Source organism: Podarcis liolepis (assembly GCF_965112155.1).
Source record: "Podarcis liolepis genome assembly, chromosome: 15".
Classification (NCBI taxonomy): domain Eukaryota; kingdom Metazoa; phylum Chordata; class Lepidosauria; order Squamata; family Lacertidae; genus Podarcis; species Podarcis liolepis.
Window position 1 is genome coordinate 13700507 of NC_139566.1, and position 13760 is coordinate 13714266.

The window sequence follows — 13760 nt, forward strand, 5'->3', positions numbered from 1 at the left end:
TCTGCACGTATGTACACACACACACACACACACACACATGCGCGTGCGCGTGCCTGACCTCTCCATGGCCTTGCTGTTCAGAGACCCGACGCACAGGCAGCTCAGACAAACAGTAAGCAGCGAGGCAGCACCAGGTCTTGGATTTGGGGGGGGGGGCTGCTTAATATCCCAAAAGTGGGACATGAAAAAAAAAGACTGGACCTTCTTAGGAGTTCCATGCAGAGTGGCAATCTCTGCCATCTCCAGGTAGAGCTGGAAAAGACACCCTGACCGAAAAGAAGAGCCGCTGCCTGACAGTGTAGACAATACTGCACTAGATAGACCAGTATAAGGAAGTTTTCTATGTTCCTATGACTCCACACCTTCAAGGGGTGGCTAGCCTACTTAGGTTTGCTGTAGAAGGGCCTCAGTGGCAGTGCTCAATGGCAGGGAGAGAGAAAGGAAAGGGGGTGGTTCTTTCCACTTTTAGTTCTGGACTAATCCATCACTGGCTTCAGCCCCTACCCGAAGTTGTCCTCTGTCTAATTCCCATTTAAAGCCATAGAAGCTACCAACCCTCATCACATCTTGTGGCAGTGAGTTCCATCATTCAGTTATGCATTTGTGCAAATAAAAACTTTCCCTTTGCCAATTCTAGATCCTGTGCTGATTGGATAACTCAGATTCTAGTGTTAAAGAAGAATGAGAAAATGATATATATTTTTCTTACTTTATGGGGGGGCAGGGGGCAGTAGCTCCTGATTATTAACTTGTCACTGTATCATGTCCTACATTTTAATATCTAAAAAAGGATAAAGGAGTAACTACAGAGAGAGTTTGCTAATTATTACATTTAAAATAATCAAAAAGTTGGTTAAAAAGCAGACAATTAATCAGCTACCTATTCTTCCATAGGTGCTCAGCAGTCCTAAATAAAGAACCATCATCTTAAATGCTAAGATAGTGATAGGACGAACAATACCACAGTGTGTGTCTCCATGTCATTTCTAGAGCCAACTGTGCTTCCAGTCCTGCAGACCATTCCCACCCCCATGAGGGCTAGAAACCTGATTTTAAATAAAACACAAAAAACCATGCAGCCTGCTGGCTCACAGTGCATTATCAGGGCCACTTCCCTTGGATTCACATCTCTGCCACCTCCCTTGCTGCACTGGATGAATAATAATCATTGTATTGTCTTGATTTTTCACTGTCACGGGTGCAGCATGCCTAACAATCACACTTAGAGCCTCCATGTCCAAGCCCCACCTGGCTGGCGAATTAAGCAGCTGATTGTCTCAGAGTCTCAACAGCTCCACCCATCCTGCCCAGCCCTGTTTGCCACCCTCAGCCAACTGAGCAGCTTCAGACATCCCCATCATGGATGACCTTCTCCTGTGTCTCCAGCTGATTGGTGCACTGGCATCAGCCTCCAGGCACCCTGCCTCAAGTCTCCCGCCCTCCAGTAGCTCTTCAGAAAGTCTCCTTCCGTCGGCTGCTGTACCAAGCCCTGCAAAGGCAAGGACCACCCCTGGCTCAGGATGGAGAAAGGTAGCACTGGAACTAGATGCAGGCGGGATCAGCTGGTTGGCAGTTACAGTGAGCCTCTTCGAAAGACACGCTGTCAGTGCCAATCAGGGCGTCTTCTTCGGTAGCAATTCTGTCTCTGCCATCTCACCCAAATATGCTCACAGACATCTCAGATGTGCTTTGGCGGACTCAAACCCAGCCTGTAGTCTTTTATTCTACACACACGTTCATAAATAGGTTCGCCAAAGGTGCACAGTTTAGCTATTTGGTTCCAGTCTCGGGGTTCCTCCTCTAACAGGGTGTCGCCCATCACCGCCTTTGCAAACTGTGATGGGAAAAGGCCATGTTGCTCGTTTTCCCCGTTTCTGTCGCATAGTCAAATAGGCACAACAACCCCATTTCCGGAGACTGAAGGAACAGTGCTGGGAGGAAACGGCACAGGTGGTTGATACCTGCTCTCAAATCATAGCATAGTACCTGTGCAATAGGGAGGCTTCGCAAGTAGGGATGTGTAAACCTGTCAGTTTTGGTTTTTCCACGTTTCTCATTTTAAAGTCAGGTATCCACATTCCTGTATCAACTTGCAAATTCTCTTATTTTTAAAGTCGCTGATGAAATTTCACCAGCATTTTGCTGCAAAATTCACTCAGAGTACATATTTTTGTAAGCAATTTCCCCTAGTATAATGCATTTTTGTATGTCATTTTTACTAACCTAGGCGTTTCATGCATATTTTGCCCTAATGTGTGCATTCTTTAACCCACTATTTTGTTGGAAAACTGCATTGCGAAATTAAGAGACGTGCGAATTTCAACAGATGGCTGCGTTTTTTGGTTTGCATGGTTTCAGCAAGAATGAATTGGGTAGATTTCCCTTTAAATGCAAACTGAACCAGATTCCCCACCCCATGCCCCTAGTTGATGCCCATTCTCATGCCACAGCAAAAGTAACAATAAGATCCCTGTGCAACCAGGAAGATGGCTACCTTGCCCTACCATTGCAGAAAGTAAGGAGAGATATGTTTGGACCTATTTTGATGCTGTTCATCTTTCTTTATGAACAACACAGTAATTGTACAGGCATAACTTGGTCAGTTCAGACCACCTCAATAAACTGAGTCTCCCCCCGCAGTGTATATAAAAGATATGTTTACACTATGCTATACAATAAAACCTCGATTGTCAAACGTAATCCATTCCGGTAGTGCATTCGGCTTCTGAAATGTTCAACAACCAAGGTACAGCTTCTAATTGGTTGCAGCAGCTTCCTGCACTCAAGCAAAAGCTGTGCCGGATGTTCAGCTTCCGAAAAACCGGAGCATTTACTTCCGGGTTTTCAGCATTCGGGAGCCAAAACGTTCCAAAATGGAGGCATTTGGGAGCCGAGGTTTGACTGTAGTCCATTAAGCCAGGCCTCCTGACTCCAGGACTGGGAGGGGAAAATCCCACTTCCATCCCATGCCAGCTCCACTCCCATGGCCAGAAGAGGGGCAGTGGGAAGCTTCCTTCTCCTAGAAGTGGCCAGGCTGCCCACAGCTGCACCCTCATCCTCGTAAGGAGCAATGTTTGCCAAGGGCAATAAAATGAGGTATGCCTGTACTCGCAATTGGAACATTTGCCATTGAAATACTTCATACACCCACCACCTCCTGTGTTTTCTGGGGATACAGATCAAGGTGGAAGAGGAGGGGGGGCATATAGCATGGCTTTATTCCCACCCGCCCAAAATCCACACAAAAATGCTTCCCAGTCTTTATTTACTTATCACAGGTGCTAATTTGTTAAATCATTACCACCTGTTGTAGACAACTTGATGGATGGTTTCCACCTTTCTGGCCTAAGTTTTATTTGTTAGAAATGAAGCCCCAGGTTCAAAATCATATCTGTCTATAAAGTTATGCCTCTCCGTATCCAGAATGTCTGTGGGTCTGACTGTCATTCCTTAGAAGGAGGCAATGATAATCTGTGCATGTTCAAAACATTCTGTGAATATTCAAAATTTGATAAAACATTAATTGGTAGCCAAAATCAGCTGAAGCTTTAGTCTTATTGCCATCTGACTGTCTTAGGAGACCTTCATAGAGTCATTGATAAAGGGCCAATTTTAATTGGTTGGTTAGTGTTTCTGCGACGATTTTGGTAATTGTTGTAGAGAGCAAAAGAAAAAGGAACATTGCAGATGGCCTTCTACATATGAGTGCCTGCTTTTGTTTATATCCTCTTGGACACCATCAAACTGCCGCCTTCCAAGGCACTCAGGGTTTAGCAGATTCAGTAACATACTTAAGTCTAACTGATTAATTTAGAAAATAAATAGATGATAAATCGGCTCTTTAGGATGTAACCCTAAACCCACTTACCTGGGAGCAAGCCCACCTGAACTCAGTGGACTTACTTTCAAGCAGACATGTATAGGATTGCACTGTTAATCAATTAATAGAACACAAACCTCTTTAATCAATCAACAGCCCTAATTGCTACCTGGTGTTGCAGAATTGAGTCCCAAGCTCTGGGGGCTGCATCTGAGCAACCATCTGCTCAAACCAGCACCCCCCTCCTGGCTTTTACACAACACACCTTCATATCCTTATGTGATTGCACTTTTCTCCCTGTTTCTTGGAAGTTCCCTCGAGGTGTGCTGCTTGATGATGACAGATGATGAAACACCCCAGAGCAGAATAAGACGCCCCCCCACCTCCGCAAACACACACACACGCATGGGGATTTCTTCACCTCTGATTTTTTACTCTGTGGTTGCTGTGTTTATTTCTGAACACTTGCAAGACTACTTCTAGGCACAGGGGGCTAAAGAGCTGATTTGCCAAGAACTGTGAAAATTAATGCTGTGTGAATAAAAATTATTACAGAAAGAAAGAAAGAAAGAAAGAAAGAAAGAAAGAAAGAAAGAAAGAATCTGTGTGTGTTTGTGTGGTTGTAACATCAGCTACAACCCCTTATTAAATGCTTCGGAATGAGCATTTGGGGGGACTGTTTGCACAAGTCCCCCCCCCAAAAAATGATGCACACATAGGTTCCATCCCACACCCAGTCTGGGAGAAAACTTACAAGAAGCTCAGAGGCTTTTTCTGGGCCTGACATCTCTTCCATTAGATGATCAGGACCATGTTTGCAGGGACATGGCTCTTGCTATATTAAAATAAAAAGAACACTCTCCCTTCTTGGAGATAAATAGATAGACTATAGCTTTGTAAAATGGTTACCCTCTTTGGGGGAAATGTCCCCGGTTTGGAATTGTACGCACACACACCACACGCCAGGGTAATAAGTAAATGGCACACCTATGGAGAATAGCCATTAAAGGTTAAAGTTCTGCAAACTTTGACATTCTCCTATGCAAGCCCTCTTTTGAGACTAGTAGCAGGTTTGCACGACCCATCCACCTCCAAGGGGTCCACACAGGGTGAGTTCCTGGTCAATCACACGCTTGTTTCTCTTCTCCATGTTTAAACCCTCTGCAAGGCCAGGGGCCCTTTCCCGGAACATCACATACTGTAGGGCATGAAACAGCCACTACTACTACTAGTACTCTAGCATTCAACTAAAGATTGCAGTGTTAGTTCTAGCACGTACACACCCATGTGGAACCCCCCCCCCAAAAAAACCCACACCCTTTCTCCTCCCACTCCCAGATAAGCAAAACATGTAGTAGAGATTAGGTGCTGTCCAACTAAAAACACAAAGGCAAACTTTAAGGGGTGGGTGGGTGTGAAACAGATACAGAATAAAAGATTGAAAAATGGGGTCATAAGTAAAGCTACAAGCCTAACTTTGAAAAGTGCATAAGACTCTTAAAAGCTACATAGGCTGAGGAATAAACAAACCCAAACATTAATGCACTTAGTAAAATCAAACTGAAAAGCAGCCACAAAATCCATGAAAGCAAATTGACCGGGGGGGGGGGGCACAAACGTCTGCTCCTTTTCCTCTCTCCAATTGTCATCCACTGGAAGAGCCCAGGTTCAAGGAAGCACAGAGAGGGGGAGGGGGAGCCTGTGCAAAGCTTAATTAAGATATTGGGAGAAACTTAATCCCGAATAAGCCCAAAGTTTGGAAGTTTACAATCTTATATCCTTTAGGGAAGCACTCAAACATACTGTAATAAGTGGTGCCTCGGGTCTGGGCATGATGCAACTTTCCCCACCAAGCCGTCTTAGTCTAGGACAGAGGCTGCTCTTAGCTCTTCTGATATATCGTGCTTTGTTTACTTAAAATCAATGCTCTGCCTCATGGAAAAAGAAGGGGTGGGGGAGAAAGATGGGATGGCTTGACAATATGAGATTAAAAGCTTTACTAATATAATAATCTCCCTTTTGCCCTTCTCCATCACCTGCCACCTAAGCTCCTTGCAAACATCCATTAATTAAAGCCTCCCAACTTTCACATTCACTGTGTCGCCATTTTTAAAAATGAAATAAATCTCAAAATCTTTGAAAGTTGCAAGGGGAGGAGGGGGAAAACATGTAGGGTACCCCCCCCTTTCTAACTAGTAGACTCCGAAAATAGATCTACACCTCGGTATAAACTGTAGATCATAATGCCAACTCAGAGCTGGGAAAATGAAGAGTTTGCAAATCAAATCCACATATTCGTTTTCTTCGGGTGGGTGGGGGAATGCACTCTATTTGGGCTGCACAAATCATCAGTAAATCAGAAAACAGATCTTGCTGAAGGCTTGTTTTAAAACCTCGGAGAAGAAGAGAGCAGAAGAGAGCACTCTGTTGTCAACAGCTGGGACCCAGACCCAGAATGTCGGTTTCCATTTGCTTTGCTACAATTTGGATTTCAGCACAATTTAAATAAAAAACCACAAATTACTATCATTTTAAAATTTGGCTTTTATATGTGACATTTGCCAGCCTACTGAGACAGCTGGTTTCCTTTCGATGCCAGTTTTGTGGGGTGGGGAGAAAGGGAGATGCAAGACATGTCATATATATGGTAAGATGTATCTATATTGCCAAACTGTTCTGCTGCGCCACTCTCCAGAGCTGCCAGTCAGCCCTCTTTGCCACTCCTGGTGAGAAATCAAATATTTTGCCATTTTGGGGGAAAGATGGCAAAGTGTTAGGAGTGCCGTTCCCATGCCTTGTCCGTGGAAAATACCTTCGAATGTCTCTATTTGTGTACTGGGATGTGCGGCTCGGCTACGCATGAGAAACCCACTAGACAAAAACACAACCCAAAACACGCGCGCAAAAGACGAACACAGAATAAGAAAAATATATTTCCCATGGCTAATCAACAACCCCCTGCTTCCATTCAGGTGTTGTTAACACAACCTCAAAAGCATCAACATTCCACACTTGCAAATGACCGTCAGTGCTTCGCACTGTGTTTCTGAACTGTAATTTCCCCCTCCCCATATCAAATGTCCAAATCACAAACATCAGAAAAACAGCAGCAGCATCAAACACTTTAAAAGTGCCACTGGGCATCATCGCCATCATTTATGTTCCATTGTTTAAAAAAGAAAAGAGGGGATAGAGAAGAAAGATTATCCTCTTCGTCTCCCTTAGAAATTCTGATGGCTTTTTTTTTTTTTAATCCACTACATATTTGCCAAACCCACCAGCAATTTCATCAAAAATAAACAGAAAGAAAGTAGCAAAATGCCTAATGGAAAGACAGGATCAAAACCTGCCACAAATATCCCGGTGAATTACCCTTTCTCTTTTCCTATGTTTGAACCGCTGTGTTCTTTGGGCATTTGTTTGTTTCGGGTTCCTTAATAAATCTACAGACACACAGTCCAATTCAGGCACTTGAAACCCCCAGCTCCATCTCATCAGCTCTCCTTGGCTGATCAGTTCTGCCGGGCAAATCCTTGCCTCTTTTGGTAGCCAGGTATCCTTGAGTCTTCAGAAGGCAACATTTGTAGATATAGAAATAGAAGGGATAAAACGACATTGCCTTACCTGATCGGAGGAGGAGGGTTTGTGCTGTATGGTTGGGGATGGGCAGAGAAGCCCTCTCTCTCCCCTTTGCAAAGTTTATCACGACAGCCAGCCGCTTATTCCAGTAGCAGGAGCAAAATAACCGATGGAGAAGAGAATAGGAGATGGCATGGTGGGGGTGCAGAACAGGGGATACAGCATTGAGAGGTGGTGGGGACGTAAGAGAGAGAGAGAGAGGGATAGAAATGAAAGGGATTAGGCCAGGGGTATTGTTCCTGTAAGGAGCAGAAGGCAGTGAGATGTCGAGATCCCTGTGTGTGTGTGTGTGTGTGTGTGTGTGTGTGTGTGCCTGCCTGTGTGCCACACGCTCCGGAAAGGGAGGATGCTGTGACACACACACGCCAGATGAGATCAAGAGCGCTGTTGGTTTGTACTAAGCGTTACCGCTGCTGCTGCTGCTGCTGCCGCTGGTAATTTGGTCCAGGCTGAGGAATAGGGAGCCGTGATGCCTTTAGCATCCTTGCAAGTTTTCTTTGATCTGCATCCTCCAATCTGGACTATGCTGCACACACATAACATTGCAAGCAGCTGCAAATGACAACTGGGTGGCTGAAATGTCAGGGGTGTGGTGGCGGGGAAAGGCTTCTCAAGCAGGAGAAGCTGCAGCTTATAGAGACAGAGGGTAGGGTTTGAATGATGGGGCCAGGTCTGAAAGGGGCCTAAGTGCTCTCCCCGCCCCCTTCCTCTCTCTCTCCCTCTCTGCTGCAAAACTTGACCTTTGCCTCCTTCTTAAGATCCACTGGGCCAGACCCACTTATGGTGTAAACATGGAAGTACCTGATTTAAACTGGTCGGGGAAGAGAGGAAAATTCCCCAATGATGTAGATGACATAAGAATAAATAAGAGATGGTGCGATTTTAAAGTCTCGTGGCATTAAATAAATTGAGCCACACCTTCATTGGGTGCAGAGCCTGGAAAGTTCATTAAAAAAAGGAACTAGTTCAAGTTTAAGATGTCCAAAAAGGAACAAATTCCAATTTACCTTTGTCCCTATTCAAAAAGAACTTGTTTGGTTCATGTTCAGTTCACAGTTCAATTCCAGTTCATCCACAGGATGCTTGGCTATCACCCCCGCCCCCGCCCCAATAATTCAGAATGTTGCAAGCTGCTATGCTGAAATGCAAAATATACTTAAGAAAACTAAAACAACAACAACTATGGAAAAATCAAAACATGCAGATGGTGGAATATGATTTTTAAAATTTATTTCCCCAGCAATTATGATCTTTAAGCTCGAAGAGTCTAATGAATACAAACCACAGGTATGAGAATGAAAATTGTTCCAAGTTCTACCCAAAAATGAAATTACACCTTTCCATCTGCAGGTGAGGCAGTGGGTGTGCTGGACTATTGTCTTGCCACAGTAATGAATTGGATGAGAGCCAACAAACTGAAGCTCAATCCAAATAAGACTGAGGCACTGTTAGTGGGTGGTTCCCTAGACTGGATGGATGGGAGGTTGCCTGCTTTTGATGGGGTTACACTCTCTCTAAAGGAGCAAGTATGTAGCTCACAGATACTTCTGGATCCTTTGCTGTCGCTTGAGGCTCAAGTGACCTCAGTGGCATGGAGTGCCTTCCATCAGCTTTGGTTGGTGCTCCAGCTGCACTCCTATCTGGACAGGGATAGCCTAACTTGCCCCTAACTAGCCCCTGCCAGTATGGCTAATGGTCATTTATGCTCTGGTAATCTCTAGGCTAGCTTAATGCAGCTCATTACACGTAGGGCTGCCTCTGAATACAGTTTGGAAACTTCAACTGGTGCAGAATTCAGTGGCCAATGGAGCAAGATGGTTTGAGCATATTACACTGATCCTGGCCCGTCTGCAATGACTGTCAGTTAGTTTCCAGGCTCAATTCAAAGTGCTGGTTTTGACCTGTAAAGACTTAAATGGCTCAGGACCGCAGTACCTCAAGGACTGTATTTCCCCATTTGAAGCAACCTGGACCCTGCAATCATCATCTGAGACCCTTCTTCATGTGCCTCTTCCATGAGAAGTCCGGAGGGTGGCAACATGAGAACGGGCCTTTTCTGTAGTGGCTCCTAGTTTGTAGAATGCTCTCCCCTGGGAAGTTCGCTTGGTGCCTTCATTACATATCTTTAGGCACTAGGCAAAAACATTTTTCTATAACCAGGTCTTTGTCTGATTAACATTCTATGGCCTTTTAAATGTATTTGTGGGAGGGAGTGTTATTGGTTTGCTTTTGTTTTATTGTTTATTTTTTGTTCTCAGTTTGTATTTTTATGCTGTGGTCTGTGATCTTCGGAGGAAGGGTGGTATACAATTTTAATTAAAAATAAAAACAAATAATTAAATCACATTTGGTTCACCTGACAATTATGGGAACTACTTTCAGGTGTTGTTCAGAGATTATTGAACTAATTCAGTGAATTAGTTAAATTGAATCAGTTCATACAAAGCACCGGTTAGGTATATAATTTAGTCCCGTTACTGTACAGTGTGATGTGAGCATATCTCCATATTAGATTGTCTGGGAGGGTACAGAACGGGGGCGGGGGACCTGTAGCTTCTCCCGACTCCATCTCCCATCAGCCCCTGCCAGTATGGCTCATGGTCAGGGATGATGGGAGTTGCAGTCCAGCAATATCTGAAGGGCCACAGTTTTTCCCATGCCTGATATAAAAAGAAATCTGTCTAAAGTCATTGAGAACAAATCCCTGGTTGTACACTTGTTAGCATATTGTAGCACCAAACGCTTTTCAAAGGAATACTTCTTAAAATAGGATACCCCCCTCCAATTGTTCCCATTTTAGAGAAGGAGCAACTGGGGCCAAGATCTAGGAGGTTTGAAGCCAAAGTTCAGAGGTGATCAACTGATGTTCTCACCATTGAACCACACACACATAAAGAGGGCCCGTGACTCAAGTGGCGAAACAACATGCTCTCTGTGCATCTCCAAACTAAAAAGGTGTCAAGGAGCGGAACTGGGAAAGACCTCATTCTGCCAAATACTTTGAAGAGAGGTTGTCATCAACGCCAAAGCATGTGGCAGCAGATACAATCAATTGTGTGTGTGTGTGTGTGTGTGTGTGTGTGTGTGTGTGTGTGTGAGAGAGAGAGAGAGAGAGAGAGAGAGAGAGAGAGAGAGAAGGCCTATCTTTCTCTGACTTGAATATCTACCTCATTGCTTTCGTTAGGTGGCCTGGGGTTGTATCCAACAAAGTCTTACTCAGAGAAGATCTGTTGAAATTAATGGACCTAAATTAGCCGTGTCTATTAACTTCAGTATGTCTACTATGAGCAGGACTAGCATTGGCTACAACCTCTGGATTATTATACTGTACTGTGAAAGAAGGGAACAGAAAATGCTCTCACTCGGTACTATGCATAATTTTATAAACTTCTCTCATGGGTTCCCTTGCTGCTGCTGCTGCTACCGCTGCTGCTTGTAGTTGCTGTTAATAATAATTAAATTTATATACTGCCCTTCCTCCCAAAGGACCCCAATGCAGCAGCTGTATTCTTTCTAAACCAAGAACAGGGAATCTGTGGATCTGTTAGAGCCCAGCAGTAATTCACATTTAATGGCAGACCTTCCTAACTTGTACTTTCCAAAGCAATTCAAGAACTGAAACACAGCCATCCTCTGAAATTCATACTTCTCTGAATTTTGCAATGTAGCTCTCTAGCCAAGTAGTGTGTTCAAAACTGCATACAGTAAGACTGCAACCTACATGCATTTAATGTGCACATTCAGCTTTATGTGCTTGGCAATTAATTTTTTTTTTTTAAGCGGGATAGGAAGGGGGCAGGCGTCTGGGGGGAAAAGACACTGGCAATCCCACCTGCCATTGAACCAATGTGTTTTGACTATACGTGATTTTGTCTATAGGTTACGTTCCCCTGAATGTAACCTCTGTGGAAGTTGTGGGCTTACTGTAAACTAGGCTAATGTGTGCATACAAAAGAACATACAAAAAGAACATATTAGGGAAAAATGCTTTGCCAGATGGGTATAATAGCAAAACTGTATACAAAAGAATGTGTATATTAGGATAACCTTAGCATGGAAAAGCAGCTGAATTTAAAAGAAAAAATCCTCAAACCAATGTTGAAATGTGGAGAACGTAAAATTTGAAAAATGAGAAACTTAGAGAACTTTAAATTGACAAATTTTCCCATCCCTTCCCGTCCTCCTTTGGGCTGTGAAGCCGTTTTGCTGAAGCCACGCCACCTACCATCAGGTGTGTATTCAAATGGATAGTTTTAGATTGTTCTTAAGCTGCTTTCGGCATCTGGGTGGACAGAAAAGGCAGGGTATGTCAGTATTTTAAACAAACAGAATTCTGTCCCACTGCAGTGACAAGTCTCGTGCACTTTGCACACAAACACACACACACACACACAGCGCAAAAAAGGAAACCCTTCTGCTTTGCCTCGCCTAATGAATCCAGGAGGAACGATGGCAAACGTCATAAATATTTATTCATCCCTTGTCATTTCCCTGTTCTGCGACACTAATGAAGTGCCCTTATTAGTCTCTGATTTTCTCTGCCAAATTTTTGCATTTCACCAAACAGCTATTTCTGCCTGCAGAATCCATTCTGTTGTGCGCGCACACACACACACAGAGAGAGAGAGAGAGAGAGAGAGAGAGAGAGAGAGAGAGAGAAGTCTTTGGCCCAGAACAGCTTAATCCCTCACACAAGAGATGCCAGCACTTGAGGAATCCTGCTTACAGGAGAGGGAGAGGGAGGGCGGATCCTCAGAGCCTTCACATCCTGGGACCCCTTCTTCCCCGATCCCAGATTGCACCTGTTGGTTTGAGGTTATTTCCTTGACGTGAGAAAAGTTGGCCACAGACAAGTAAAAGATTGTTGCTTTTATCAAGAGCGGAGAAAATTTTTCAGTCCGACAACTGCATTCCCTTCTGGGCAGCCTCCTTGGGGGAGGCGGGCATGGGCCGATGGTGGGCAGAGCTATAGGGAGAATAAGGCGGAGCAAAACATGTAAATGTTACTTTTGTACAGTGGGCTGTTTTCTCAACACAGCGCTCTCTGTCTTCCATCCAGGAAAGCAAATGGCATTATGAGGGTTTGAGGACATATTCTAGCTAGGCAAAAACATTCAAGGAGGGTGAAAACAAGGAGGGCGAGGGGCGTGGCCCAATAGAATGATCTGAAGTTCCCCACCCCTGATGTCTAGGATTCCATAGCCATTCTGCTGGGGCAGAAGCTGTCCATCTCGACCAGCTTGCATAGTACGAGTACAATTCACCTGTTGGTGGTTTCACATGGGCAAAGGTGGGGGTGGGAGATGGTTGCAACTGTCCTACTTCACAGCAAATGTTTCTGCTTCAGTTGCTTGCTTGTTCGGGGTGCCCAGAGTTGTTGGGAGAACCCTATTCCCCTCACAGAGCTACACGGAATCATGTAATTGTAGAATTACAAGGGTCATCTAGTCCAACCCCCTGCAGTGCAGGAATCTTAGCTAAAACATCCATGACAGATGGTCATCCAACCTCTGCTTAAAAACCTCCAAGGAAGGAGAGTCCACAACCTCCTGGGGGAGATTGTTCAACTACAGTTCCCAGAGTTCCCTGGGAAAGGATGTATTGATATACCACTCAGAGAATTGTAGCTCTGTTGAGGGATTAAGCGTCTCCTAACAACTCTTGGCATCCTTAACAGACTATAGTTCCTGGAATACTGGTCATTGACCGTAATAAAGGAATTGATTGATTGATTGATTGATTGATTACAGTTCCCACGAGTCTTTGCAGGGGAAGCCATGATCTTTTAAAGTAGCATGATGCTGCTTTAAATGGATGGTGGAGATATGGCCTAAGATTACTCTGTTAGCCATTATGCTATGTCAGCCTTTATGTATAAGAAAGTTCATTAGATTAGATATCCGTAGGCCACGCTCCCAGTAAGAAATTTGAGCTCAAAACAACTCACAACAATGGCAAAGCAGTAGAATACACTAACAGATATTACCTATCTGCGTAATATCCAAATCTCAATCCCCTATCAAAAAAACAACGAACAAATCAAATCGGCCTGAATTTGAAGGTATAGCAATCAATAATGCAAAAATTGCTTATCACAGAAATCAATACTTAATATCAACATTTCCAATTAAATAAGCCAATGAAACAAAATAAAGCCGATAAATCAGCAGCAAAATAACAATATGAATGTTCCGGGTTTTTTTATAAAAAGAATACAAAGTGGAAATTCATGTAGATGGATAGGAACAAGATTTAAATGTTTAGAAATATAGTAAATGAATATTCACATATCTCTGCCTAA

At 43.9% G+C, this 13760-nt stretch overlaps 2 protein-coding genes across 7 annotated transcripts in view; one reads left to right on the forward strand and one right to left on the reverse strand.

The window, feature by feature from the left end:
• Nucleotides 1-7749, reverse strand: part of FLRT1 (fibronectin leucine rich transmembrane protein 1) — a 164298-nt gene extending 156549 nt beyond the window's left edge. For both annotated transcript variants that reach the window (XM_083477789.1, XM_083477788.1), the window contains exon 1: nt 7445-7749. The gene's annotated coding sequence lies outside the window, so the exon portion shown is untranslated. The remainder of the gene's footprint in view (nt 1-7444) is intronic.
• MACROD1 (mono-ADP ribosylhydrolase 1) overlaps nt 1-13760 on the forward strand; it is a 309233-nt gene that overhangs the window by 195816 nt on the left and 99657 nt on the right. The window lies entirely within an intron of this gene.